General features: G+C 52.7%; 2 non-coding genes across 2 annotated transcripts; one reads left to right on the top strand and one right to left on the bottom strand.

Annotated features, from left to right (window-relative positions):
• Positions 1-4,999: 4,999 nt before the first annotated feature.
• Positions 5,000-5,081, bottom strand: TRNAL-UAG (transfer RNA leucine (anticodon UAG)). The gene has a single exon. It is a non-coding gene; the product is annotated as a tRNA-Leu (tRNA).
• An 8,543-nt stretch (positions 5,082-13,624) lies between these two features.
• Positions 13,625-13,697, top strand: TRNAF-GAA (transfer RNA phenylalanine (anticodon GAA)). Its single transcript has one exon. It is a non-coding gene; the product is annotated as a tRNA-Phe (tRNA).
• The last annotated feature ends 9,407 nt before the right edge of the window (positions 13,698-23,104 follow it).

Below are 23,104 nucleotides of genomic sequence, written 5' to 3'. Positions count from 1 at the left end.
AAAACCACTCTGGACATGGGGAGGAAAAGGAGCTGGGGAAGCCAGGTTTGTCCTGCAGGGGCCTGAAGATCAATGACTCAAAAGAGAGTGTCTGTCACTTGCGTACAGAGGAACGGCAAAGCCCAGGGCAGGAAGAGGAAAGTGCTTGTGCTGCCAGCGGGAGAGAGCTCACTCCATCAGTCTCCTCAGGCTGAAGGCAGGTGGTAACAGGAGCCACTTGGGTACCCACAGCTTTGAGTCTCTTCCTTTCCCACAGTGGCCCATTTTCACCAGGTAACACCTTTGTACTGCAGACAAAGGGGGAGGTGGAGCCCAAGGAGTTCAGATTGAAACTGGGAGTTGGGAAGCAGTTAAGTCTGGGCTGGAAGGGAGAGAGACAAAGGAGGGGGCAAGGACCCAGCTCTGGGGGCCCTCAGGGCCTCCTCTCCCCAGCATGGATTGGACTGGCTGTCTCTGCCTGCTGTACTGACTCTTCTGTAAGACGCTGTGTCCTGTCAGCTAATAAACCTGCTCTTCTCATGCTGAGTAAGAGTCACTCCTGCCTGCAGATGGGGTGCAGAGCTTGGGGAAGACTGAACCCCATCACAGATGCAAACAAGGAAGTGATATGAATATGCAACAACTCATTTGCATAAAGGCAACCACATGCATTTCTGGAAGTACCGCTAATGCACCATTGCTCCTCTCTGGTTTTCAAAGCCCCCATTTTTATGTACCTTGAGACTGACAGTAGGGTCAGAGAGCTTCACCCCAGGTGGGATTTGAACCCGCAATCCTTGGCTTAGAAAGCCAAGGCCTTATCCATTAGGCCACTGAAGTAAAAAAAAAACAATGAGGGATAAAATTCTCTCTCAAACATGTACATTTCTTACTTTGGAAGACAAGAAGTTGCTCTTTCTTTGTGTTTGTTCTTTCTTTGTTGTGAATTTGAGAAACATCCAGGGACTAATTCTGCTTTAGCAACAAAGGAGTGACCCACACCCACCTAGATGTTAAGTTACCATCCCTGGCCATTCACCAGGAAGGGACATGTAGGAGACAGGTTCACAATTGCCATGAAAGGCAGCTGCTCAATAGGCTGTTCGCCCTGAGGTGCCTGGCTCTGAGACACACCGAAGATCTTTCTGGCACCCAGTGGAGCATGTAAAGTAAGGGACATTGACATGATCATTTCTCCTCTCCTCCTGTACCAATACTGAAGGCAGCAACAATGTTGGAAAGACAAAGAAATCTTTGACGTGGCCTAATTGGAAAAGCATCCCAGGAAGCACAAACTGCTCGAAGTTATGGGGAAGGGAAACCTTCCAATCTGGCTCAGCATGAGCACATTTAGGAATTAGACTGGAATTTCTCTTGTAACAGTTCTGGACTCCTGCACCAATTCCACCTCGAAACACATACAACTGATCTCTTTGTGGGGAATAAATCTCAGCTACTGAAGTTTCGATTGACATTTGGGGAGTGTGAGCAAGGAAACGTGCAGGGAACTGGGCTTGTTGACCTCGTGAGGTCCCTTCCACTTCTAGTACTCTAGGAAAGAGACTGGAGGATAGTCACCCCTTTGATTTACTGAGGGACTCATGAAGGAGCTCAGTCTGATAAGAGGGTCTACAGCTGTGAAATGTAAGCCTTTTGTCAGAATGAGTCGGGAGCAACCAGGGTCTGTTTCAACATCGAGGGGTCCCTTTTCATCCATTTCACATAGAACCGGCTGCAGCCCCCACCCAGAACCCTGGGAAATTTGCGGAGCCCTGGGTGCCTCGCAGGGGCAATGCTTCCCCACTCACAAGCACAGAGTCTGAGTGTAGAAAATGAGCTTTTAATGAAGAGGCAGAAAAGTCATATGGCATAAGCTTGGGAAAATACCACACCCAGAGTTCACAACCAAGCCTCAAGTAAGTATCCCAGCTCAAGCAGATGGAGCAGTGCCCTTTGCCTCTCAGGCTCAGCAGTCCTATACTGGAAAGAGCCAATCCACACACCCAAGCTTTCTCCGTACCCACTTCAAATGCCCCACTTCCAAGTCTTCCCAGTCCCTGCACTCCCTGACACATCACTTTCGACTTGTCTACACTCGCCCCTTCATAAAACTGAACAGGAAGAAGGGACATTTGAAGAATAGGTGGTCCTTTCGACAGGCCCCCCCCCCACACAGATGGTACAAGATTCGAAAGTGGCACTTTTCAATCGCCTTGTGCTCCATTATGCTTATGAGGCACTGCACGTTGATGGCAGCACCTCATTATCATCTTCCGACCTCACTCATTACCATGCCCCTTCCGAAAGGAACAGGCTAGTGTAGACATGGCCCTTGCTGCATTCCCTCTCTGAACTGGAGGTAATGCAACCTTTGTGCTGGACCGGCGTTCCGCATCCCCTCCCAGCTGCCCACCCGCCGCTCACACCTGCTGGCTGCTTCTCACACCAGATGTCCCTCTACTGTCTTGTGGGTTTTGCAATAGACAGAACCCTGTGTTTGAAGCACTCCAGGGCCTCAGCTACCAGCTCATAGGGGATTTCAGTTCACACTGGTATTCAGCTCTGCATCGAGGTACAGCATCTCGGTATTCACCAGGATGAATTCTAACAGAATAGTTATTGACCCATTTTTAGGTCCACCTTCTAACAGCGGGGGGAAGAAATAGTCAAACCAGTTTTACCGCTGTATAGCCCAAAGGCTTCCAGCAAGCTGAATCAGCCACTAGTCCTACCCTTTCTCACTTCATAATGTTTCCATGAAGGGATCCCTCTGTAATCCATATCTGACACAGCAGTCATGAGTGCCCTGTAGCCCACAACAACTTCAAGCACCGGTGAGATTCCACAATTCTTACATTGGGGAAAGTCATAAAATGTGACTTTCCAACAACAAGCTATTTACAAGAGATGAAAACGCTTTGCTTCACTTGCTCCCATCAGGCTTTGTTTTCAAGGCATTACATGGGTGCACCTTTACATTTGAGGACACATTCCCCAAATCCTTCAGCAGTACAAAGCTCCTGTTGGCACATTCTTTACAGGAAGAAGAAAATTTCTGAGAAGCAGATTAGCTGGTGTCTCCCTGCAGAGAGTTCATGAGCAGGGCGGGGGACCGTACATGCACTTCACCTAGCTGTGCCTCTTCACACTGACAGCCATGTGACAAAAAAGCAAAAAGGGGCTACTTGCTAGTGAAGAGGAGACAGTAAAGTGTGTTCTGGGGCACTCAGATATCCCAAAGTCAGACTGTCAGGGTTTAAAGGAGAAACAACCCTCCAGACCACACTCTGGCAAGCAAGTAATGAAGCCTCGGTCTCTGATGAGACAGCTCCCTGCAGCCCTATTGACAGTCCCAGAGCAGCTGACTGGCTGGCTGGCCCTACTTTAGCCAGCACAGGAATAAAAAGCTGTGGAAACAACCAGTGAGAACTCACAAATTTACAGCTTCTTACCAAGGCCCTTGATGACCTCTGTCCCTACACAACTTGCAGGGGAAAGAAGAACCAGGCAGCAGTTCTCTGTCTGTGCTGGAGTTCACAGAAGCAATGAATGCTGGTTTCCCTCCCCTGGGACTCAGCAGGTAGAGTTACAGACCCCTCTATCTGGCACTCGATTCTCAGTCTGATAATCTCTTGGTTGATCTGGAGCTGTTGGACTTGTGGAGGGTATTTCATCTCCTCCAGCAGTTACTTTCTTTCCCATTCTCAGAGTCTGGGCTGGGCTGAATGGGTGGGGAACCAGCCAGAGGGGAATTTTAACCCAAACTTGGCTCTTCTGAGCATCTCGAGCACAATGGTTCTCAACTTGTTCACTACTGTAGGCTGCATATGAAACCACAGTGTGTAATGTGGGCTGTGTCCAATACTACCTGTGTGTTTGTGAGGATGTCACAAGTGGGTGCTGACTGAGCTGCAAACAGGTCACAGATTGTGAACCACTGCTGTGGTGTGGAGCTACTGGAGCTGTTGTGGAGCCAGCCAGAGGAGGCAAGTGTCCTTTTGCACACAAAGAGGGCAGAGCAGGGACAAGGGAACTCAGCTTTTCAATCTTCTAAGCTGAGTGTGACGCTCCTCAGGGACACCCAGGATTGTGAGGGACCTGCTCCCACCAGCCTGTGGTACCGTACAAGCAAGGCACGAACAAACTTCCACACACTTTATTTCCAAAAGTAAGACCTCTTGACAAAGCTGCTGCACTATTTTGTAGCTCTCTGTAAGGCCCCTGCTAATCTTCTAACTTCTTCTTCATGTTTCCTGTGTTTCCAGACTGCCAGCAGCCTGGATTCACAGTTCTAGAAATTACAAGCAGTCTTACACCTAAAGCACCACATTCCCTCCCCTCTTGAGAAGCCTCTTCATTTTAAAATAAAACTGATTCTAACTACAGCAACAAATATGGAATAAGCCACTATACTGTTGGCAGAAATACGACATCGAAAACACTAGAAATACGACATAACATGGTCTCTAGTCTAGCCAGGTGGTCGTTTGGATCTGGCAGACCTTCTCTCAAATCCAGTTCCTGATGCAATATCTTGTTGTGTTGGCAACTACGGTGAAGTCATCCAATGGGGTTGGGTGTTGGCATCATCTCCTTTTGGTGCACAGGCAGGTTTCCAAAGGACCCCGCAGACTTTGAAATCCCCCTATTCCTATCAGCAGAGTAGCTGGCCATTAGCATGACTATTCTGAGGTTTTGGCCAAAGCCCATTTGTCCTTATTGATCCTCATCACATTTCTTTTGACCCCACCGTGCAATTTATCCAAGTCACTCAGGACCTTATGCCTACCCTCCAGCAGATCAAACTCTTCCCCTCGTTTAGGGTCATCTGCAAATTTGCTAAGGGTGTAGTATTCCCCCTCATCCAGCTTTTCAATAAAGATGTTGAACCTTGCAAGACAGAGAATTGATCATGAGGACATCATATTTGAAACCCATCTCCAAACAGAGATGTCAGTTCCAACTGTTGGGGTCTGGCCATCAATGCAGCTTTCTATCCATCTTGCAGTTCATAAAGAGATGGCAGTGGTGGGATTTGAACCCACGCCTCCAATGAGACTGGAACCTAAATCCAGCGCCTTAGACCACTCGGCCACACTACCTACAAAAGGCAGCTCCCGCGAGCATCAACCTCTCTTGACATTTCCTGAGTTTCAGAACAGTTTACACCAAGAGTACATAGGAAGTTTTAAAAAGCCTCATATGTCATACCTAGTGAAAATGTCAGCATGTTTTCAATAAAAGGGGGCTGTGACACAGTATTCCAAAAAGATGGCTTTTAGCACATCCTAACCTTCCGCTGCCGTCTCTCTCGGCTGCTTTTTATCCCAGATCACACTGACACACAGAGGAAGGTGATAGGGATTACTGGTCATGATACTCTTAAAGCTGGAGTCACAGTTCCTGAGTGCAGCTGCCATCCTCTGCTCTGGCAGCTGAGCCTTTGAAGGGCTCCCCACGTGGGCCAGGGTGAGCAGTGACTTGTGGATGGACGTGATGGGAGGGGAACCCAACCCAGATAGAACTTCTGTAGCTTTGTGGTTGTTACATTTGCTTTACACGTGCAATGTACTTGTTTAAAGCCCCATGAAAACAGCAGTGCTTTGGTTGCTTTGCTCCCCTTTGGGGCTGAGAAGAGCTGGTCTCATTCTGTCTCCGGGTTAAACCCAACTGCTGTGTGAAAAAGGGTAGAGGTATCAGCAGAGCTTATACGTCGCTCTCAGACTGGGGAAGCTACACAAGTTCGGCCGGTCTTTTTCAGGAGGTTTGTGTCTTGGCCTCCTCTGCCCTTGAGGATTGACCTACTGAGGCCGGCTCTCCTGCTGGCCTCCTTTGCGTGACTTGCTAAAGGAAGAAGTGAGGCTGGAAGGGGGCAGAAGAAGGAAGTAAAGCTGAGGCAGGCAGGAGAGCAGCTTAGCACCTCAGTGCAGTTAATGGAGCACCACTCTTTCTCCTGCCAAAGCCTGTGCAGGTGAGGCTGGCTGCAGGGAGGCAGAATCCTGTGCCTGTCCAATGGTGCTCCAGGAATGGCCCCTGGTACCCCAGGAAGAGAAGTGGGATTCTGGGTGGAAGGAAAACAAGCAAAGCTCTGTCTGAGTGAGTAAGGAGCAGGTCCTGGGTGGACTGGGCAGTGGTGGTCTTGAGGGGCTCTCTGTCAGCCTTGGGGCAGCAGGGACCACTGTCCCTTTGTGACTGAGCCAGGCTGGTGGTTCATGGCTTTGGATGTGTCCGGTTGGGAGCAACTGGGACCACAAACCCTCCACCTGCCTGTGTGATGGGCAGATGTGCTTAATATGACATTTGAGGGAAATGGTTTAGCTGTCAAATATCAGAACCTCTTTTCTGTGTGTGAACAGCCTTTGTAGCTGGGTGCAGGATGTGTCTGTCTGTCTGTCTGTCTGTGCTACAGAGCGTGTGGTAGGTTTCTGGGTCACACTCGCAGACGATTGGGCAATACGCTGCCTCGCCTGCTTCATGTCCCATCCTGTAGCCCCTGCTCTCTTGTTGGCTCATTGGGAAAGTGAGGGGTACAGCTGAAGGCTCAGCAGCTCGGCTTTGCATGAAGTGTGGGCGTCTCAATTATCGGTAGCAGCCGAGGGCAATTTGAGGCCCTGTGGTGAACATCTAGCCTGTTAGCCCCCTTGTCTGTACGCTTCAGTCCAGGGTCATGCTGACACTGCACATCTGTGCTCTGAAGCATCTAAACGCTGGGCTTGAGATAGGCGCGTCTGTGTTTTCAAACGCTCTAAGACTGTGCTGTTCCTTTGTGCTGTGTGCTCAGAGGCACCGAAAAGGGGCAAGATGGAGTAGAGCAGGGGGATTGTGTCTGGTTACAGGACCCCAGGGGCTCCCGGGCGGGACAGTCACATGGACACCTGCCTGAGGCCCTGTGGCTGGTGCTGCAGACTGATCTAGTGCTCTCAGTGTCAGAGAGAGGGGAGTTTGACATTCAACCCCAGAAGCAAGTGTCTGCCCCTTTCCCAGCTGTGCACAGCCCAGCTCATCCCAGCTGCTGGGAGAGACCAGAGCCCCTGAGCCAGCCTTGGGGACAGGCCCTTCCCTCACAGGCAGCTGCCCATGTCAGTGGCTGAAGCTGAACAAGGGCTTCCCCCCACCTCATCCCCATGTCTGGCCGGGGCACTGCACCCCAGCTGTTTTTGGGGCCCTGCTCACCTCAGGAAGCCGCACTGCAGGGGACAGGAGTGAGAGTAGAACTGTTGGGCCAAATCTGCCCATCCTGTGTCCCTGGCCAACCAGCGAGGTGCAGAAAGGTTCCTGGCAGGATTGACTTTGGGAAGGATGAAAAACTTGCAGCACATGAAGATGAGGTGTTGAAGGTGATTGATTGTTAATCTATTGTGCTCTGCCTGCAGGGGTTCAAATCCCATCCTCACTGCATCTTTCTTTGTTGATTTCCAGCCCCATTGTTTGCAACTTCCAGCACACCTGAGTTTGCCGCCTCCCAGCTCCTGTGTTGGGCAGACTCCAAGCACAGGACACCTCTGTGAGGCTGAGCTGAGCTCTGGCTGCCAGAGCTGGGGGATTGGATGATTTCATTTGCCCTGAAAGTGCCAAGCCTGACTGAAGTGTCAGTTCCACTCACCTCTGCCCCCTTCAGGGCTGCTGTGTGGGGCTAAGTAGGGCCCAAACACAGCCAGGGGTGTAGTTCCCTGGCAAGGAAGGGGCAGCCCTGACTCAGCTGAGGCCAGGCACAGGTGCAGCTGCCTCTGAGTGAATTGCTGGTTCCCCAAGGCTTGATGCAGTGCTCTGGTCTCTCCCAGCTCCTGGGCTGGGCAGTGCACATCTGGGAAAAGAGCAGATACTTGCCCAGGGGGAAGGAATGTTTCTCTGCCCCTAACAGCAATAGATCCAGCCACAGGGCCTGGGGCAGGTCTCCATTCAACTGTCTCACCCTGGGCAAGTCCTGAGTTCTTCTGTGCTTCTCAGCATCTGGGGAAAAGCCTCTTTGGGACATATCTCCTGCCCCACAGCTGAAAGGAGCACACAGGAGCTGCTGGGTTCAACTCCCAGGGGTGCCAGGCTGCGACCTTCTGCAGCACCTGGTGTTGGCCCTGACAGGACATGGGGCTGGAGGGACCTTTGTTCTAACCCACAATGGATGTTCTGGAGGTTCACATGCTGGTGACAGGCCAGTGCTTCAGGCCCCCCGGGACACTCCTGTCCTTGTGGGAAAGGAGCAGCTCTGGGCTTTCAGGTCAAACTGCACATGGCGGCTGCCACACTGTGGGGTGGCTCTTGCAGTGCTGCTGAGCCCAGCTTTGTGTGCTGTGTCTGAGACTGGAACCCCCAAGCCCCTTTGGGGTAACGACTGTGGCAGGACAGGTCAGTGTCCCGGCCCCAAAGCAGCCAGACCCACTGAAATGCCGGAGAGTCCAGGGAAACACTTCCCTGCCCCGGGCTGTTTTCATGGGCCAAACTCCCTTCCAGCCTTGACCTGAGTGAGACACTGACATGGCCACTTCCCAGCCCCAGCCCTGGGCACTCACCCACTAGCACCAGTAAATGTTCTATCCCTGGAGCGCATGACCCTTAGAATAAGCAAATGTCCTGACCCGCACAGCTCATTCCAGAGACCACAAACTCTCTGCAGCTGCCCATGGCTCCTTTCCATCGAGGCTGGTGAGATGAACTGGTTATTGGGAGTCTCCTAATGCTCCCATGATGGGTTCAAGTCCTGCGGTACCTTTTAGCTCACCTTTGCTTGTTGTCCTGGCTGCAATGGACAAATAGGCTCTACGATGCCTAGGGGGCTGTGCAGGGGTCAGCCTGGACGGTGGGGGGTTGCTGGGTGTCACTGTTGGCATCACCAAAAGAATTCCAAATGCCTCTGTCCAGGTATGCTGGTGAGTGGCAGTAACCTGCTGTTACTGTTCTTGGCATCCTCTGTGTTTCTGTGCCTGTCACCTGCCTGGTCACACAGATTTGCTGAGCTACTTGGGCAGGTGAGATACATGCAACAGGGCTGGTTGGGTCAACCACACAACTCTGCCACTTGCGAGCATTTTGGTGGATGCTCCATGTTCTGAGAGCAGCCGCAGTGGAGATGTCGTTGTCTCCGGCAATAAGAGTTCAAACTGGGGCTCATGGGGTAGATTTTTGTGCTTCCTTTCATGCTTACTAAACTGTGCTCTGCATGGGCTGTGCCCCAAGGGGTCTGTTCCCTCTGGGTGCCCAGAGGTAAACTCACAAATGAGCCTTTTGGGGGAAGGAGTCACTCACTGGACCTCTCGCCCCTTCAGTCTCAGGGCGAATTACTTCTTGCTTCGGTAGCTCTGAGCCAATGTGTGAGACTCGGCAGTTATGTTTCTTTGTTTCTCTGCTGCATTGGTCCTTTCTGCAGCTCCCTCTGTGGGAGGACTCTGCCCGGCCCTGTGCCCAGCTCTGCCCCCTGCCTACTGACTATTTACTGCTCAGAGCCACAGGCTTGTTCCTGGGCCTGGGTCAGTCTTGTTCCTGGGCCTGGGTCAGTCTCGTTCCTGGGCCTGGGTCAGTCTCTGTTGCTGCTGGCTGAGTGTGACACGGCCTAGGTGTGTCAGCCTGCACCAAGGGCATTTCTGTGTGAGGCTCCTGAGCCCCCCGGCTGTGGGTCCGGTTCTCCTGCCCAGTGCAGCCCATGGCAAGCAGAGCCCTGCGCATGTGCATCGTACTGCACCTTTGTGTGATCGATGGGAACAGACACCTGAGCCTCAGAGGCTGGGAACTGAGGCAGCTGAGGGACGGGTTTGCTCAGTTTTTGTACGTTTGTAGAGGAAAGCGTGAAGTGTTTAAATCCATGTCAAGCATCCAGTGCAACCCCAAAACATACTGGAGCCAGAGGTGAAAATGGATTTCCATTAAAAAAACCATCCAAGCAGGGGCATCTGGTATAGCTTCATCTGCAGTCAAGTGTTCCACCACTGAGCCAGGCTCTCTATCACTGGAAAATGGTGAGAGGTCTGTCCCCAGCCCATCTCAGCGTGGGGATTTCTCCGGCGGGATACAGGCACAACAGAAAGTTCCTTACCGGATGGGAAGTCTGATCTAAAGCCCAAGTGAATTGCAGGCAGACAAAATCTGACGGCCCTGCCCAACACAGTGCTGGAGGCTGGAATGATGACAGCAGGATGGGGAACAAGGGGAACACAGCGAGTGACAGGGATTTGTGCAAGTAGCAAACCCAGGCAGCAGTCAGGCCCTGTTGGCTGTGCCCTGTACCTTGCTGCAGTGATAGGAGATGATTTGGACCATGTCCCAGCCACAGACATTCTGGATGGAGCCAGCCAAGCTGGACATGTTGACGACGGCCGCCTTGCTGCAGCTCAGCCCTGTCTGGGGGCTTCCCTGGGCAGCCTGCTTCAGCAAGGGTAGGAAGGCCTGGGCAGAGGGGAGAGCAGAGCAGCTGTGGGGTCAGAAAAGGAACCAGAGTTCTGCTCGTGAGGCCGGGCACCAGAATGGAGGGTGGGTCTCTGCTCTTCCCACTGATGCCCAGCCTCCAGCCAGCCCAGAAGCAGGAGCCTCACCCAGGAAGGTGTGCGGAGCCATGGATCCTACTCATACCCTGTAGAGGCCAACAATGATCCCCAACTCATGTCCCTGCATTCACAGTCTTCATCCAGGGCAGATTGGGGGGGTCTGTGGCTCCCCACTGATGCCCACTTGGGTCTTGCCATGGCCCACCTGCAGCTGTTCAGCAAGGAGGATTTGTCCACCCAAGGGTACCCCCACCTGCGGCAGTGGATGGTCAGGTATGTACCCCACACGGCACACACCTCTGTGACACGGGGCGGGGGCACCAGACATGACTGGGAGCCCCACACCCCCAGCGGACCCCGACCTGCAACTGCACAGTAACAGCCCCAGGCCCTGCTCAAAGGTTGCACACAGGGAAAGCTGGGAAAGTCAGCCCCACCCCCAGGGCACAGTGATTTGCACTGGGCTGGTAATAAACCAAAGGGGTTGTGTGGAGGGTCACAAGTGGGACTGAAGGGCAGAAGGAGACAGAAAGGCAAAATGTTCTTCTCGTTACACCGCAGCAAATGCTCACCCTGAAAAGCTCCAGCCGGGGCAGCACAGCCCATCCCCCACTCCGTGAGAGACAGGAGATAACTCTGCCCCGGAGCTGGGCCCTCCTCGCCCCACCCCTGGGGTGTGAAGAGGGAGAAAGGAGGGTGTGGGGAGCACAGAGTGAAAGTCAGGCTGAGGGAGCAAAGGGGGGCAGGACTCCAGGCTCTGCTGGTGGGATCCTGGCACTGGGGCAGGTGGGGTGGGAGGAGGGTAGATTGGTGGAGTCTGATCTGCACACGGCAGAGGGGACAGGAAGTGAAAGGGGGTTTTTCATTCCTCTCATCCGCAATGTCCTCTCGGCAGCAACTCCAGCTTCCGTCGGGCACAATGTCTGTGCTGGGCAATGGGAAGGGGTTGTTGTGGGCAGCCCACCAGAGTGGGTCGGCCCCCACAAAAGCTCATCACTTGATAAATTCGTTTGGTTGTCGTTAAAGTGCTGCAGGACGGCTTTTTGGCTGAAGACATAGATGAACGCAGATACCTCCCTGTCAGGACGCACAACACAAGCAAGTGGGGCATCATGGCTTAACTGGTAAAAGCGCCTGCTTTGTAAACAGGAGATCCTTGGTTCAACTCCCAGTGGTGCCTTGTTGTCCATCATGAGCAACATTTTCCTACAGGTGTCTGGGGAACCAAAAACCCCTCCCTTGGCAATCCCAGTCATGGCTGGGGGAGGCAAAGGCTGATGGGAGAGGAGCATTGGGAAGAATCCAGGCACAGACAAGAGCTCAGACAAACGCAGCTGAAACTGGCGTTGGGAAGGTGGCTCCTCTGGCTACAAGAACAGAGACTGATCCTCCCAGCCCTGTGGCTCTCTGGCACTGCCTGTGCACAGCTGCTGACAGCGCAATCTCAGCTGGGCAGGAGAGGGAGAGTTACTCTCCTCTCACATCCCTTTGTTTGTCACTGACAAAACCCAAACGAGTTAGGAGAAAAGTCCCAGAGAGGCTCTGTGGCTCCCCTGCCCATGGACCTCCCAGGTAAGGGGAGATTAGGAAAGCAGCACCCAGTGGTGACTGGACAAATCTTTCTGGCTGCCTCTCACCTGCCTTGCAGCACCTCTGGGCTGTGCTGGAGAGTTCAGAGCTGCAGGAGGTGGCAGCTGCCGTCCTTCTGGAGGAAGAAGTAACAGACACTGACAGGTGGACAGCTGAGGTGGCTGCAGAGTGGGTGTGGGCAGCATGGGAGGAACCCCAAAGCCCTTTGTCTGTTACTAAGGCAGGGAGGTGATGCCCTTGATTCTTGTTATTCACCAACAGGTCTAAGGAGCCAGGGGCTCAGCATGAGATCCTGGGCCACTGAGCACTGGGGAATCCCATTCACAGTGTGTATTGCCTCCTGGCCCTCTCCTGCCCCAGACCTGCCTCTGCAGAGACACCCCCCACACTAGTGAGCGACAGAGTTGGCCTGTGCTTGGAGTCTGCCCAGCACAGGAGCTGGGGGGGCAGCAGGCTCAGCTGTGCTAGAAGTAGCATCGCACAATAGGACTGGAACTCAACAAAGCTCAGCAGGGTGGTGCCTATAAAGGCTCAGTGAGGATGGGATTCAAGCCCTGCAGAGCACAATGGATTAGCCGTCCATCCCCTTCACCACTCGGCACCTCACCCAACATGCCTGGAACTTTTTCATATGTCCCAACTTCAGCCCTGCCAGGAACCTTTCTGCCACTCACTGGCTGGCCGGGGACACGGGATGGGCAGGTTTGGCCCAACAGGGCTATGATCACTCATGTCCCCTGCAGAGCTGCTTCCTGGGGTGAGCAGGGGACTGTGGTGCCCTGCCCTGGGAGCAGCACAGCTCAGCCCATGTGTCCCTGCTGGGTGGGTCCAGAGCAGGGCCATGGGCAGGGTCTGCAGCCTTTGTGTCTCCTCCTGTCACGCTCTGCTCCTTTCCAGCTGCTCTGTTAGCACAGCAGCTCCAGCTGGATTGGCCCCTTCTCTGCCAGGTCAGTCTGTGAGGGGCCGACGGGAGGCAGGTTCAGGAGCAGGCTTTGGCTGGGTCTGGCTGGGACTGAACATGTGGGATCGGGCAGGGGCACTTGCCTGGCACAGCTTCTTTTGGCTGAGGGGCAAAGATAGCTCTGTGATTCCCAGCCAGTGACATCAGTGAGGGCAAAGCCTTCAAGTCCATGCTCCTGACCTTGCCTCCCATCACACACACACATTGCCCCCACCACCACCCACTCACCGCCCCCACAGGTAACACATGGGGGGTGAAAAAATGAAACAGATTGTGATAGTGTTGGGGGGGGCGTGTGGGTGCATGTGTGAGACTCAGGCTGTAGGTAAAGTATCTTCTGTAAAAGGCCTTGTGATTGGAGAAAAACATCTCCAATACGCCTACCTTCATACCTCCAGCTTCCACCCCAGACACACCACACGATCCATTGTCTACAGCCCAGCATTAAGATATAACCGCATTTGCTCCAACCCCTCCGACAGAGACAAACACCTACAGAATCTTCTGACTCAGGAAGCTGCCAACGTTCCTCCTGCCTCCCAAGGACACTTGCTATCGCAGCAATAGCTGAGAAAAACATCTCCAATATTGAGGTAATGACCTGAAAACTTCATAAACAGCTGCTGAAGTAGCTCAGTTGGGAGAGCGTTAGACTGAAGATCTAAAGGTCCTTGGTTCAATCCCAAGCTTCAGCAGAGCTTTTCTGAACTTTGGCCAGAGAGCAATTAGTGACTGCTTGGTGCCTTACTGCTGGCAAATGCTCCTGGAAAGGATGTTGTCAGCCCTTCTGGGACACCAAGGCGCTAGCGTGCTCTTCCTTTCTTCTCTTGCTCTTCCTCAGCAAGGGGAGGAAAAAAGACCCCATTGTGCCCATTGTGATCCAGGCAACTTCACAGATCTTGCTGAGTGTTCCCAAAAGTCCACTGCTCAACCTGATGAGGGAGTGAAACGCAGCTCTGAGGCCCTCTCACCACCACTTTCTCCAGGTTGGCCCATCCAGGTGTCACAGCAAATGCCACACTGGTGGATGGCATTGCAGGGGAGGGTCAGAGGAACACAGCCGAGATTCTGTGGTGCACTGGTAATCACAAAACTCTCCAAGCTGAAATCAGCAAAAAACACAGTATGTCATTTGTGTCCTGGCATGTGTTCCTGCTTCTATGGCTGGCCTGGAGCCGGGCATTCCCTGCCCCTGCGACTGCCATCAATCAGACAGCCTGCAGTACCTTTCAATGAGACATGGGAACACTTTTGTAATTAGTGAAACAAAAAACATTCACCAACAGTAGCTGTCCCCTTTGCTGCACTTAGGTGCCTGTATGCTGTTGATTTCTTCTCTTTGAGGCAATAAGAAGCAGCCAACTCAGAAGGTGCTGAGCTCGCTCATCTTCCCTGAGATGTGAGATTGCCTCTCCCCACTTGAGACACCCTTTGAGGTGGTGGGCCGAGAAGCCTTAAAAGGACTCGCTTTTCTTAGTTTCCAGCTTTAAGCTGCTGGATGAGGAAAGAGTGGCTAGACAAGTGGGTGGCTGAAAAAGAGAAAGAGGTCTGACAAACAGGAAATGGTGGAGTGACAACAAAGTCCACAACCCCTTGCATATTTTTCCAGCCAACAAAATGCAGCACCAGATTTGTGCTTGGTCCACAGGGAGGGCTTAGAAGCAGTTAGGGAACGTAGGCCATTTTCTCTGAGGCTCCCCTAAAGTTAAAATACTGTTGATGGAGCTCCAGAGGGCCTCACTCATCCACTAGGAGGAAAAAGCCCCAACTCAGGTGTACCTGTGGAGAAGAAAGGCCCTGGACAGACAGAGATTTATAGCAAAACCCACAGATTTGAAATCAGATTGCAGAATGCAGAGCTCTGAACACTGCCATTACGCCATGGGACCTGCAGATAAACAATTTCTGGGCACCTGTGATTCTTTGGAGGTTGGCACCCTGCTTACCTTGGCTATTGATATTGGCATACATGCATTCCTCCTGAGAAAGGTAGAGTTGCTGTGGTGGGGTTCAGGGGTCCCCATGCACTGCACCCTGGCTGTAGGCAGGAGTGACTCTCACTCAGCAGGTAGAGTAGGAAGTTTATTAGGCGACAGAAGCCCAGTTTCTTACAGAAGAGTCAGTGAAACAATCAGAGAAAGTCATTCCATCTCATCCTGGGGAAAGAAGCCTGAGGGGTTCCTCTCTGAGGTGCAGCTTCCCCCTTGCCCGGCTGGCTGGCTTCAAGCTCCCTCTCCCCTCCAGCTTCTAACTGCCCCCTCCAATTCAAAGCCAGATCAGCTGCTCCCTCCTCTTTGTTCAGGGCAGAGGTGTTACCTGCCAGCCTAGGTTATAGCCCCAGGGTCATCCATAGCTACTGGGAGTTGCTCTGCTTCTCTCACACACATCCAGCCTGAGTCTCACACATGCACTCCTCCCACTCCATCACACTTGCCTCTACAGCATAACCAAACTTTCACCATTTTCCACTGGTATAGAGTACAGCTTCGTGGTGGAGCATTTGACTGCAGCTGAAAAAGTCCCAGGTGCTCCTTCACAGATGGTTGTCTTAAGGGAAATAGATCTTCATCTCCAGTCCATTTGGGGTTTTCCCTGGATGTTTGAAATAGATTTAAACACTTATCATTTTCCTCTGCCAATGTACCAGCACCGAGCAAACCGATCCTTCAGCTGAGATCAGTTCCCAGCCTGCAAAGCTCAGGGTTCTGATCCATTGAACACACGAGGGTACTGTACATCACAGATATGCAGGGCCCTGCTCACAGTGGCCTGTGCTGGGCAGGAGAACCAGGCCCAAAGCCAGGGGGCTCAGGAATCTAACACACAAAGGCCACTTGGTTCAGACTGAGCTCACAGCACTTTGGCTTCATCACACTCATCCAGCAGTGTCAGGGCCCACACCAGGCACAGGAAGAAGCCTGTGTCTCTGACCAAGAAACATTCAACTGGCAGGGGCAGAGCTTCCGGAAGCCCCAGAAAAGAACCCAGCCCAGGACCAGGCAAAACCCTCCCACAGTGGGGGCTGCAGAAAGGACCAACACGTCTCAGAAAAGTCACTGACAGTTCCCAGCTGCAGAGCCCCATGCATTGGCCCAAGCAGCAGTAGCAGTAGGCATCCTTCAGTCTGCACAGACTATGGATCGCGCCCTTTAAAGTTTCAATGTAAGACTTCATTTACAGCGTCTATTGTGACTATAAAGACCCACACGAGAGTGACAGTCCTTGCTGCATCTCTTGCAGATGTAGTGGGTGTCTGGCAAGTCCTTATTGTGCTTTCTGTGTGCTCGCTTCTCCTTTGCTAGCTGTCTGATCTTCAACTCGCCCTTCTGCAGGCCCTTGTGTAACCCCTGCCTCCATCTGCCGCGGTCATCTGCTAGTTCTTCCCAGTTGTCCAGTTCGATGTCTACCTCTTTGAGGTCTCTCTTGCAGACATCTTTGTAATGCAACTGGGGGCGTCCGGGGGCTCTTTTGCCAGAGGCTAGCTCACCATTCAGGATGTCTTTTGGAATCCTTCCATCGTTCATCCCGTGGACGTGGCCAAGCCAGCGGAGTCGACGCTGCCTGAGGAGGGTGTGCATGGTTGGGATTCCAGCTTGCTCGAGGACGGCAGTGTTGGTAACTCTGTCCTTCCATGATATTCCAAGGATGCGCCTGAGGCAGCGCAAGTGGAAGACGTTCAGCCTCTTTTCCTGATGGGCATATAGGGTCCAAGTCTCGCTGCCATGAAGGAGGGTGCTGAGGATGCAGGCTCTGTAGACTTGCATTTTGCTGTGAGTGTACAGCTTGTTGTTATTCCACACTCTCTTGCTGAGTCTGGACAGAGTTGTGGCCGCTTTTCCGATCCTCCTGTTCAGCTCAGTGTCCAACGACAGGGTGTTAGTGATGGTGGACCCGAGGTAAACGTACTCGTGGACAACCTCTAACGTATACTTGTCAATGCTGATTGATGGGGATTCAGCAACATCTTGACCAAGTACATTTGTCTTCTTTAGGCTGATGGTAAGCTCAAAGTCCTTGCACGCTTTGGAGAACCGATCCAGCAGTTTTTGAAGCTGGTCTTCTGTGTGACACGCTACAGCAGCGTCGTCTGTGAACAGCATGTCTCTGATGAGGACTTCTCGCACCTTACTCTTAGCTCTCAGCCTTGCAAGGTTAAACAGTTTCCCATCAGATCCTGTGTGCAGCAAGATGCCCTCTGTTGAAGATCCAAAGGCATGCTTCAGGAGGAGTGCGAAGAAGATCCCGAACAATGTCAGAGCAAGCACGCATCCTTGTTTGACGCCGCTCCTGATTCTGAAAGCATCCGATAATGCGCCGTCATATTGGATGGTTCCTCTCATGTTTTCGTGGAACGACTGGATCATCTTGAGTAACCGTGGAGGACAGCCTATCTTGTGGAGCAGTTTGAACAGACCATCCCTGCTGACCAAGTCAAAAGCCTTCGTCAAATGCTCTGTGGCAAATACTGGACACCCATCTCCAGATATAGGGGAGCTGCTGTCCTGTGTCAGGGCTCCATGGTGATGGGGGGCTGTGCCCCATGGAGAGGCACCACAGGTGGAGGTGCAACAGCAGAGATGAGGGGCAGCAAAGGAGAGGGAGCCCCAGAATCTCCTGGTGGGGGTGTGTGCTGAGAAAAGGGACTGTGAAAGCTCTCACTGGGGGCGGGGGGTCAGGAAATGCAGCAGGGGTTCCTGGCAGTGGGGCTGCCATGCTGGGGAAAGGGGCAGCTGTCCCATGGAGGAGATTCCTTGCAGCAGAAGCTGCCTCACTCAGTTGTGGCGTAAGACAAGAGAAAACAGAGCTGAGGTCTCTGAAGCGTAGATCCCGGCTGTTTGAAGTCCCTGCTCTGCCATCTTCACCAGCCCTCCCAACGGGTAATGCACACCAAAGTGAGTCTGGCAGCATTTGAACTCACACCCTTTGAATGACTGGCCTTAACTGAAGGTAACCACACAGCACAAAACCGCACAAATGCAGCACTTTACAGACTAACAAGACAATCTCTTTGGTGATGAGCTTCAGATCAAGGTGATCACGACAGCTTAGAAGGCCAGAACGTTTTCCATTGCACCACACACCTCTGGCACACAGAGACTAGGGACACCCAGCATATGAGCTCCCCTCTCTGACTCTCCTGGCTAAGAACCATCCATGTCCCTCTCCCTTTATGTACTGGGACAGACTTGTGCCCTTCACTCCACAGTGACACACCTCTGGGCCCCAGAATTCAAGGGGTGGGTGTGGCAGTGACATCACAAGGACCTTTTGCAGAGCAGTCGCTGATTGGTTAAAGGAGTTGGGGAGGTGATGACCTCACAGACAGTGCACAACAATGGCCAGGTGGGACAGGCTGCAGGACAGGGGCCATCTCAGAGTCCCCCCAGGGCTTTGCTGCAGGGAGTCTTTTACTCGAGAGCTCTGCCCTGGAGTCTGGGGAGAGAATTCACGGTGAGGAAGATGAGCATGAGGAGAAGACTCTTTGACGTGTTCTCCTTCCCCACCACTAACTGCGCTGGATGGCAGACGTCCCTGTGGGGAATGTCGAGTCTGATCCGGCTGGTGCTGGGCAAATCGAAGGGAGGAAAACAACAGCTTAAGGTTCTGCAATCCCCAATGGAACCGCACAGTAAATGAATCCGGATTCTCCTTCCAGCTCCCTTGGCCCAGAGCTGGAAAGCGCAACAGTCTGGGAGCCACTAACGCCTTTTTCTCTGGAGCAGGGCTACCAGGCCATCTGCCACAGAAAAGTCTCTTCTAATGTGCAGTGCAGCTGTACATGAAAAAGAGACCTGTTCTACCGACTGCACTGGCTCCGCGCTGAGGTCAATTTTGTCAGCCTTAATTTGTTGTGTCGATATTTCGGGAGGTGTAGAAAGTGTTGGGGACAGCTGCAGCACCAGTGAGTGGCAAGATCAAGATTTCCAAATGCAGCGTCTACACACAGGAAGCCTATTTCAGATGCAGCCATTGGACACGCTATGGTTGATTTCAAAATGGGCTCCAGTCCCTGTCTTAGCAGCCCCCGTTCCCAAGAGCTGCTCTTACTCGTACAAGGAGGCTTACGCCTTTCAAAATAAGCCAACCCCGATTTATTTCTGAATTATTTCAAAACAGCGGTTGCCTTGTACAGACGCTGGGATAGTTATTTTGAAATAGCTTTGCTGTGTAGAACCCCCTTATGAACCCAGGGCTCTGACAGGCACAGCAGCAGCTGCTCAGAAGACACCCAGCACTGCAAGTCAGGTTGTCACTCACCAGCACCCCAGGGACAGGAGATTTGGAATGGTAAATGAGTGAGGGGAGTAAAGGGCAGAGCCTCCCCCACACCCAGCAAAGCATCTGCATCCTCCCACCTCCTCTCAGCAGGACTCTGGCCTGCTCCCTACAAGCCACTCAACGCCTTTCCTTGATCTTTGGCCCTTGCTGTCTCGAGCAGTCAAGCAAAGGGGAACAGACCAGCACCCTGAAGCTGTCTCCGAGGTAGCAAAGGGCTCAGTGTTAACCAAACAAGCCAGCCAACCCACAGAGGAGCAGGCTTCTCCGAGGTGCTTTCAGAAAGGAGCAACTGGCAGTTGCAAGGACAGTATTACCCCTGCAGTGAGATCGCTGTCCCTCCCCCGCAGCTCAGCATCCCACCTGCGCATTCCCAAACCCCCTCCCCCCACCATCCTGAGCCCCAACCTGGCTCCTCCCCCCCTGCCCCAGCCCCAGTCTGTGTCTCCCATTCCCCACTGCCCTGAGCCCTGGCTAGAAATTCCCTCAGACCCTGCTGCCCCTCAGCCGCTGTCCTAGGCCCCTGCCGGGTGTTTCCTCAGACCCTGCCTATCCCCTCCTTCTCTTCCTCTGAGCACAACATTAACGTGGCCCATGTTCCCTGCCAGAGGGGTAACACCATCACCACCTGCTGCAATGTGCTTCCAACGGAGGGACCCCAGCCTGCTGCCTGCTCCTGAGCTCAGCTGCTCCCAGCTCACCCAGAGCACATGGCCTTGGAGCAACAGCTGCCCTGGCTGCTCTCCTACCACAGACACAGAGCCCACAGGAGCAGACCCCACAGCTGTCACCCCAACTCCAGAACCTCTGTGTATGCAGCACTCAGCCTGCCCACCAAATGACACACCCACAACTCCTTCCTACCTGCTGCAGGGGTATCTCCCTATGAGGTAAATGGCTCACCTGCGCATCACCATTTTCTCTCAGCAGAGGCAGTCCATGGCCACGGCCTCCTCTTTCATATCCAGCCTCCACATCAAACGTGTGTCTGTTCCCACCAGGTGGGAGAGGAGATGCTCAAAGTGCTCTCTTGAGCCCTTGCACACAGCTCAGCCAGCTACAGATCCCCCCCTGTACATTGAGAGCTTTCTGGGGGGTCACCGAGAAGGAGGAGGAAGGAGGCACTGCTCTCACGCTGCCTTGGAAGAAAAGTGTGGAAAATGGAGTAGTCATTGGAGAATGTGGGTATCGATCCCGCTACCTCTTGCATGCAAAGCAAGCGCTCTACCATATGAGCTAATTCCCCTGGCTGTGGGCAAAGTTTGTGCCCCAGCCCCCTCACTGTTGAGTCCGTATGTCCCTGCAGCTCCCTGGCTCCTTTCCTAAGACGACTCTTGTAAGACCCGTTCCTACCAGCTGGCTGGCTGAGCTGTTCAGACAGTGCTGCTAATAATGCCAAAATGACAGTTTCCAGCTCTACATGAGCCCTTGGGGCATCTTGACTTAGTGGCCTGGCTGCTCTGGATAGGGAGGTTCCTGTGGCTTTGTAGTGCCTGGTGTCCTCTGCACAGGTTCTGGGGGCTGTGTCCCCTCCCTGGACTCAGCTTGATTAAGCTTCATGGGCAGGTGAGGTACATGTAACGGGTGACTGTGTGAACTGCAGAGTTCTGTACCGTGCGGTGCTTTGGCAGATGCTTCATTTCTGAGAGCAGCTGCAGTGGAGAGTTAGTGGTCTGTGGGAGGAGGGGTTTCCACTGGGGCATATTTTTAACCTTTTACTGAATAGCCAAGTCTGTCATTTATTTCTCAAGCCATTTTCAGAGTGTCCCATCTGGGTGTGTTTAACAGCTGGAGCTGTTAGAATGGGTGATTAAACAGAGGTCCTGAAATGGGGCGTTAATATTCTTTTTAGAATGACATCATATGAAATAATCATCAGACTCATTGCTCCTTGTCAGTTATCAGCTGCTTAAATCTGATTGTCTTCCCTACCTATGAGCTGTTCCAAATACGTATTTACAACAAAGATATTTATTTGTACCCATGAGGCAAATCTACACGACACCAGCATTGCTGTCACCCATGAAAAATTCATTCCGCCCAAAAGGAAATTCCTCCAGCCCGAGGATGGGCAATGTCTGAGGGAACACGGATGTGGCCTTGGTTCTCTGGTGGCTGAGAAAGGAAGGGATGAGGGCTGCAGAGGTTGAGGCTCATTGGCTGCTGCCCTCCCACAATGGCTAGACCACTGGATGGAAGCAGTACAGAAACTGTTATTCTAGATAGTTCTGCAGAAACCTTTTCTCCGTCCCCTGGAATTGAATGGGAGGAGGAAGGTGAGGAATCTTCCATGTTACACCACTGAAGGGGACAATGCTACTCCTTTTGCCTGACACCTCTCAGATATTCATGTGATTTTTCTGGCCAAGGTTGGGAAACTTATTTATTCAGCCTAGTGCACTCCCCTGTGGGAACAAGAGCCCCCAGAATGCAGGTGGGCGCGTCCACTTTGGTCTTCATTTCAACTCCTCTCTTGTGGAACCTATGTACTAAGAAGTGAGTCCAAAAGGCCTTCTGAGCCACGCTCAGAGAGGAGGAGGTGGTGGTAAGAGTCTTGTTTCAGCCAGCTGGCAGTTTACTCTGCTGCTCTACAAGCCTGCAACAAATTTTTTGCAATTGGGGTCGGTAATTGGGTGGCTCTCACCATTTGACTGTCAACATTTTCTCCCTTTCTTATTTCTGAAGAAAGCTTTCGAATTTAGATTGTGCGGTATTCGCACAGTCTGCTCTTTTGGGTAAGAAGCTGAGAGGGAAGGCTGCTTCCAGTTGTAAGGAAACTCACACAAAGGTAGTCAGTAGCAGACTCTTAATAGCACCATTCCTGGGTGCGCTTGAATCACTGTCTTTCCAGTTAACAGCCACAGGACCACCACATGGCTGCAAAGCCACTCGCCAGCAGAATACTTGCCCTCTGCCAGCGTCAGTGCAGGATACTCACGAGATTGTATGCTGGGTAAAGCCTTCACAGCTGAGTGGAGTGGCATAGCACAGGTGTACTGTGCCCAGAACCCAGTGGTCAAGGGATGAAAATAGTTTTCTGCCAGCTGTAGAGACTTTGAAGATACCAGCCTGCCCCACTTCTGCTGCAAGTCTGCGTCAAAAACTTTGTGACTGGGGTCTGCAATTTGATTGTTTTGGCAATTTTACCCTCCACCTCGTCTTTCTTCTTCTTAATAAACACAAAAGGATTGGCCCAGTGGGCTCTTTTGGGAAAGACCTTCTGGGTACCTTGACCTGGGGCTGTGGCAGGTCCTTTGGAACTGGAAGAACCTGGGTGGATTTGGTGAGATTGGTTTACGTCTGGGTGAGGAGGATACGGGCTGTGGCACAAGGGAAGCTGGGTGTGCAAGAAAACTGCTTGTGTGACTTCTTGCTGGCCAGGCTGGCAACAGATGTGCTCTTTGTGACTGATTTGGTGCCATGTGGGGAGAACACCCAGTGCTGGGCTGTAAGTAGCCCTGTGTAGCAAAGGGGTGTTGCACCCCCATCCCCAGCAGAAGGGGACGCCTGCTGGAGGCCTCAGTGGGTGAGCCCAGAACACCTGCGCCCAGCCCCACAGAGACTGACACAGGAGACAGGACATGCTGATGACAGGACCCAGGGCTCACTAAAAGGGTGGCCTCTACGCCAAGCAGAGGAGTCTGGCTGAGGTCCTGGAATCAGGAGACAAAGACCATACACCCAGGTGGCTGATTGGCCAGAAGGGCCCACCTGCTGCTTTGACATGACCCCAGAGGTGGAGATGACCCTCCTGCTTACCTGCTACTCAGAGGTCCTGGACTAACCTGAGCTCTCTGCCCCTCTATGAAGTCACTCCAGGGAAGGT

This window comes from Carettochelys insculpta, chromosome 33 (assembly GCF_033958435.1).
Source record: "Carettochelys insculpta isolate YL-2023 chromosome 33, ASM3395843v1, whole genome shotgun sequence".
NCBI classification, from domain to species: domain Eukaryota; kingdom Metazoa; phylum Chordata; order Testudines; family Carettochelyidae; genus Carettochelys; species Carettochelys insculpta.
This window is presented reverse-complemented; position numbering and strand designations above follow the sequence as displayed.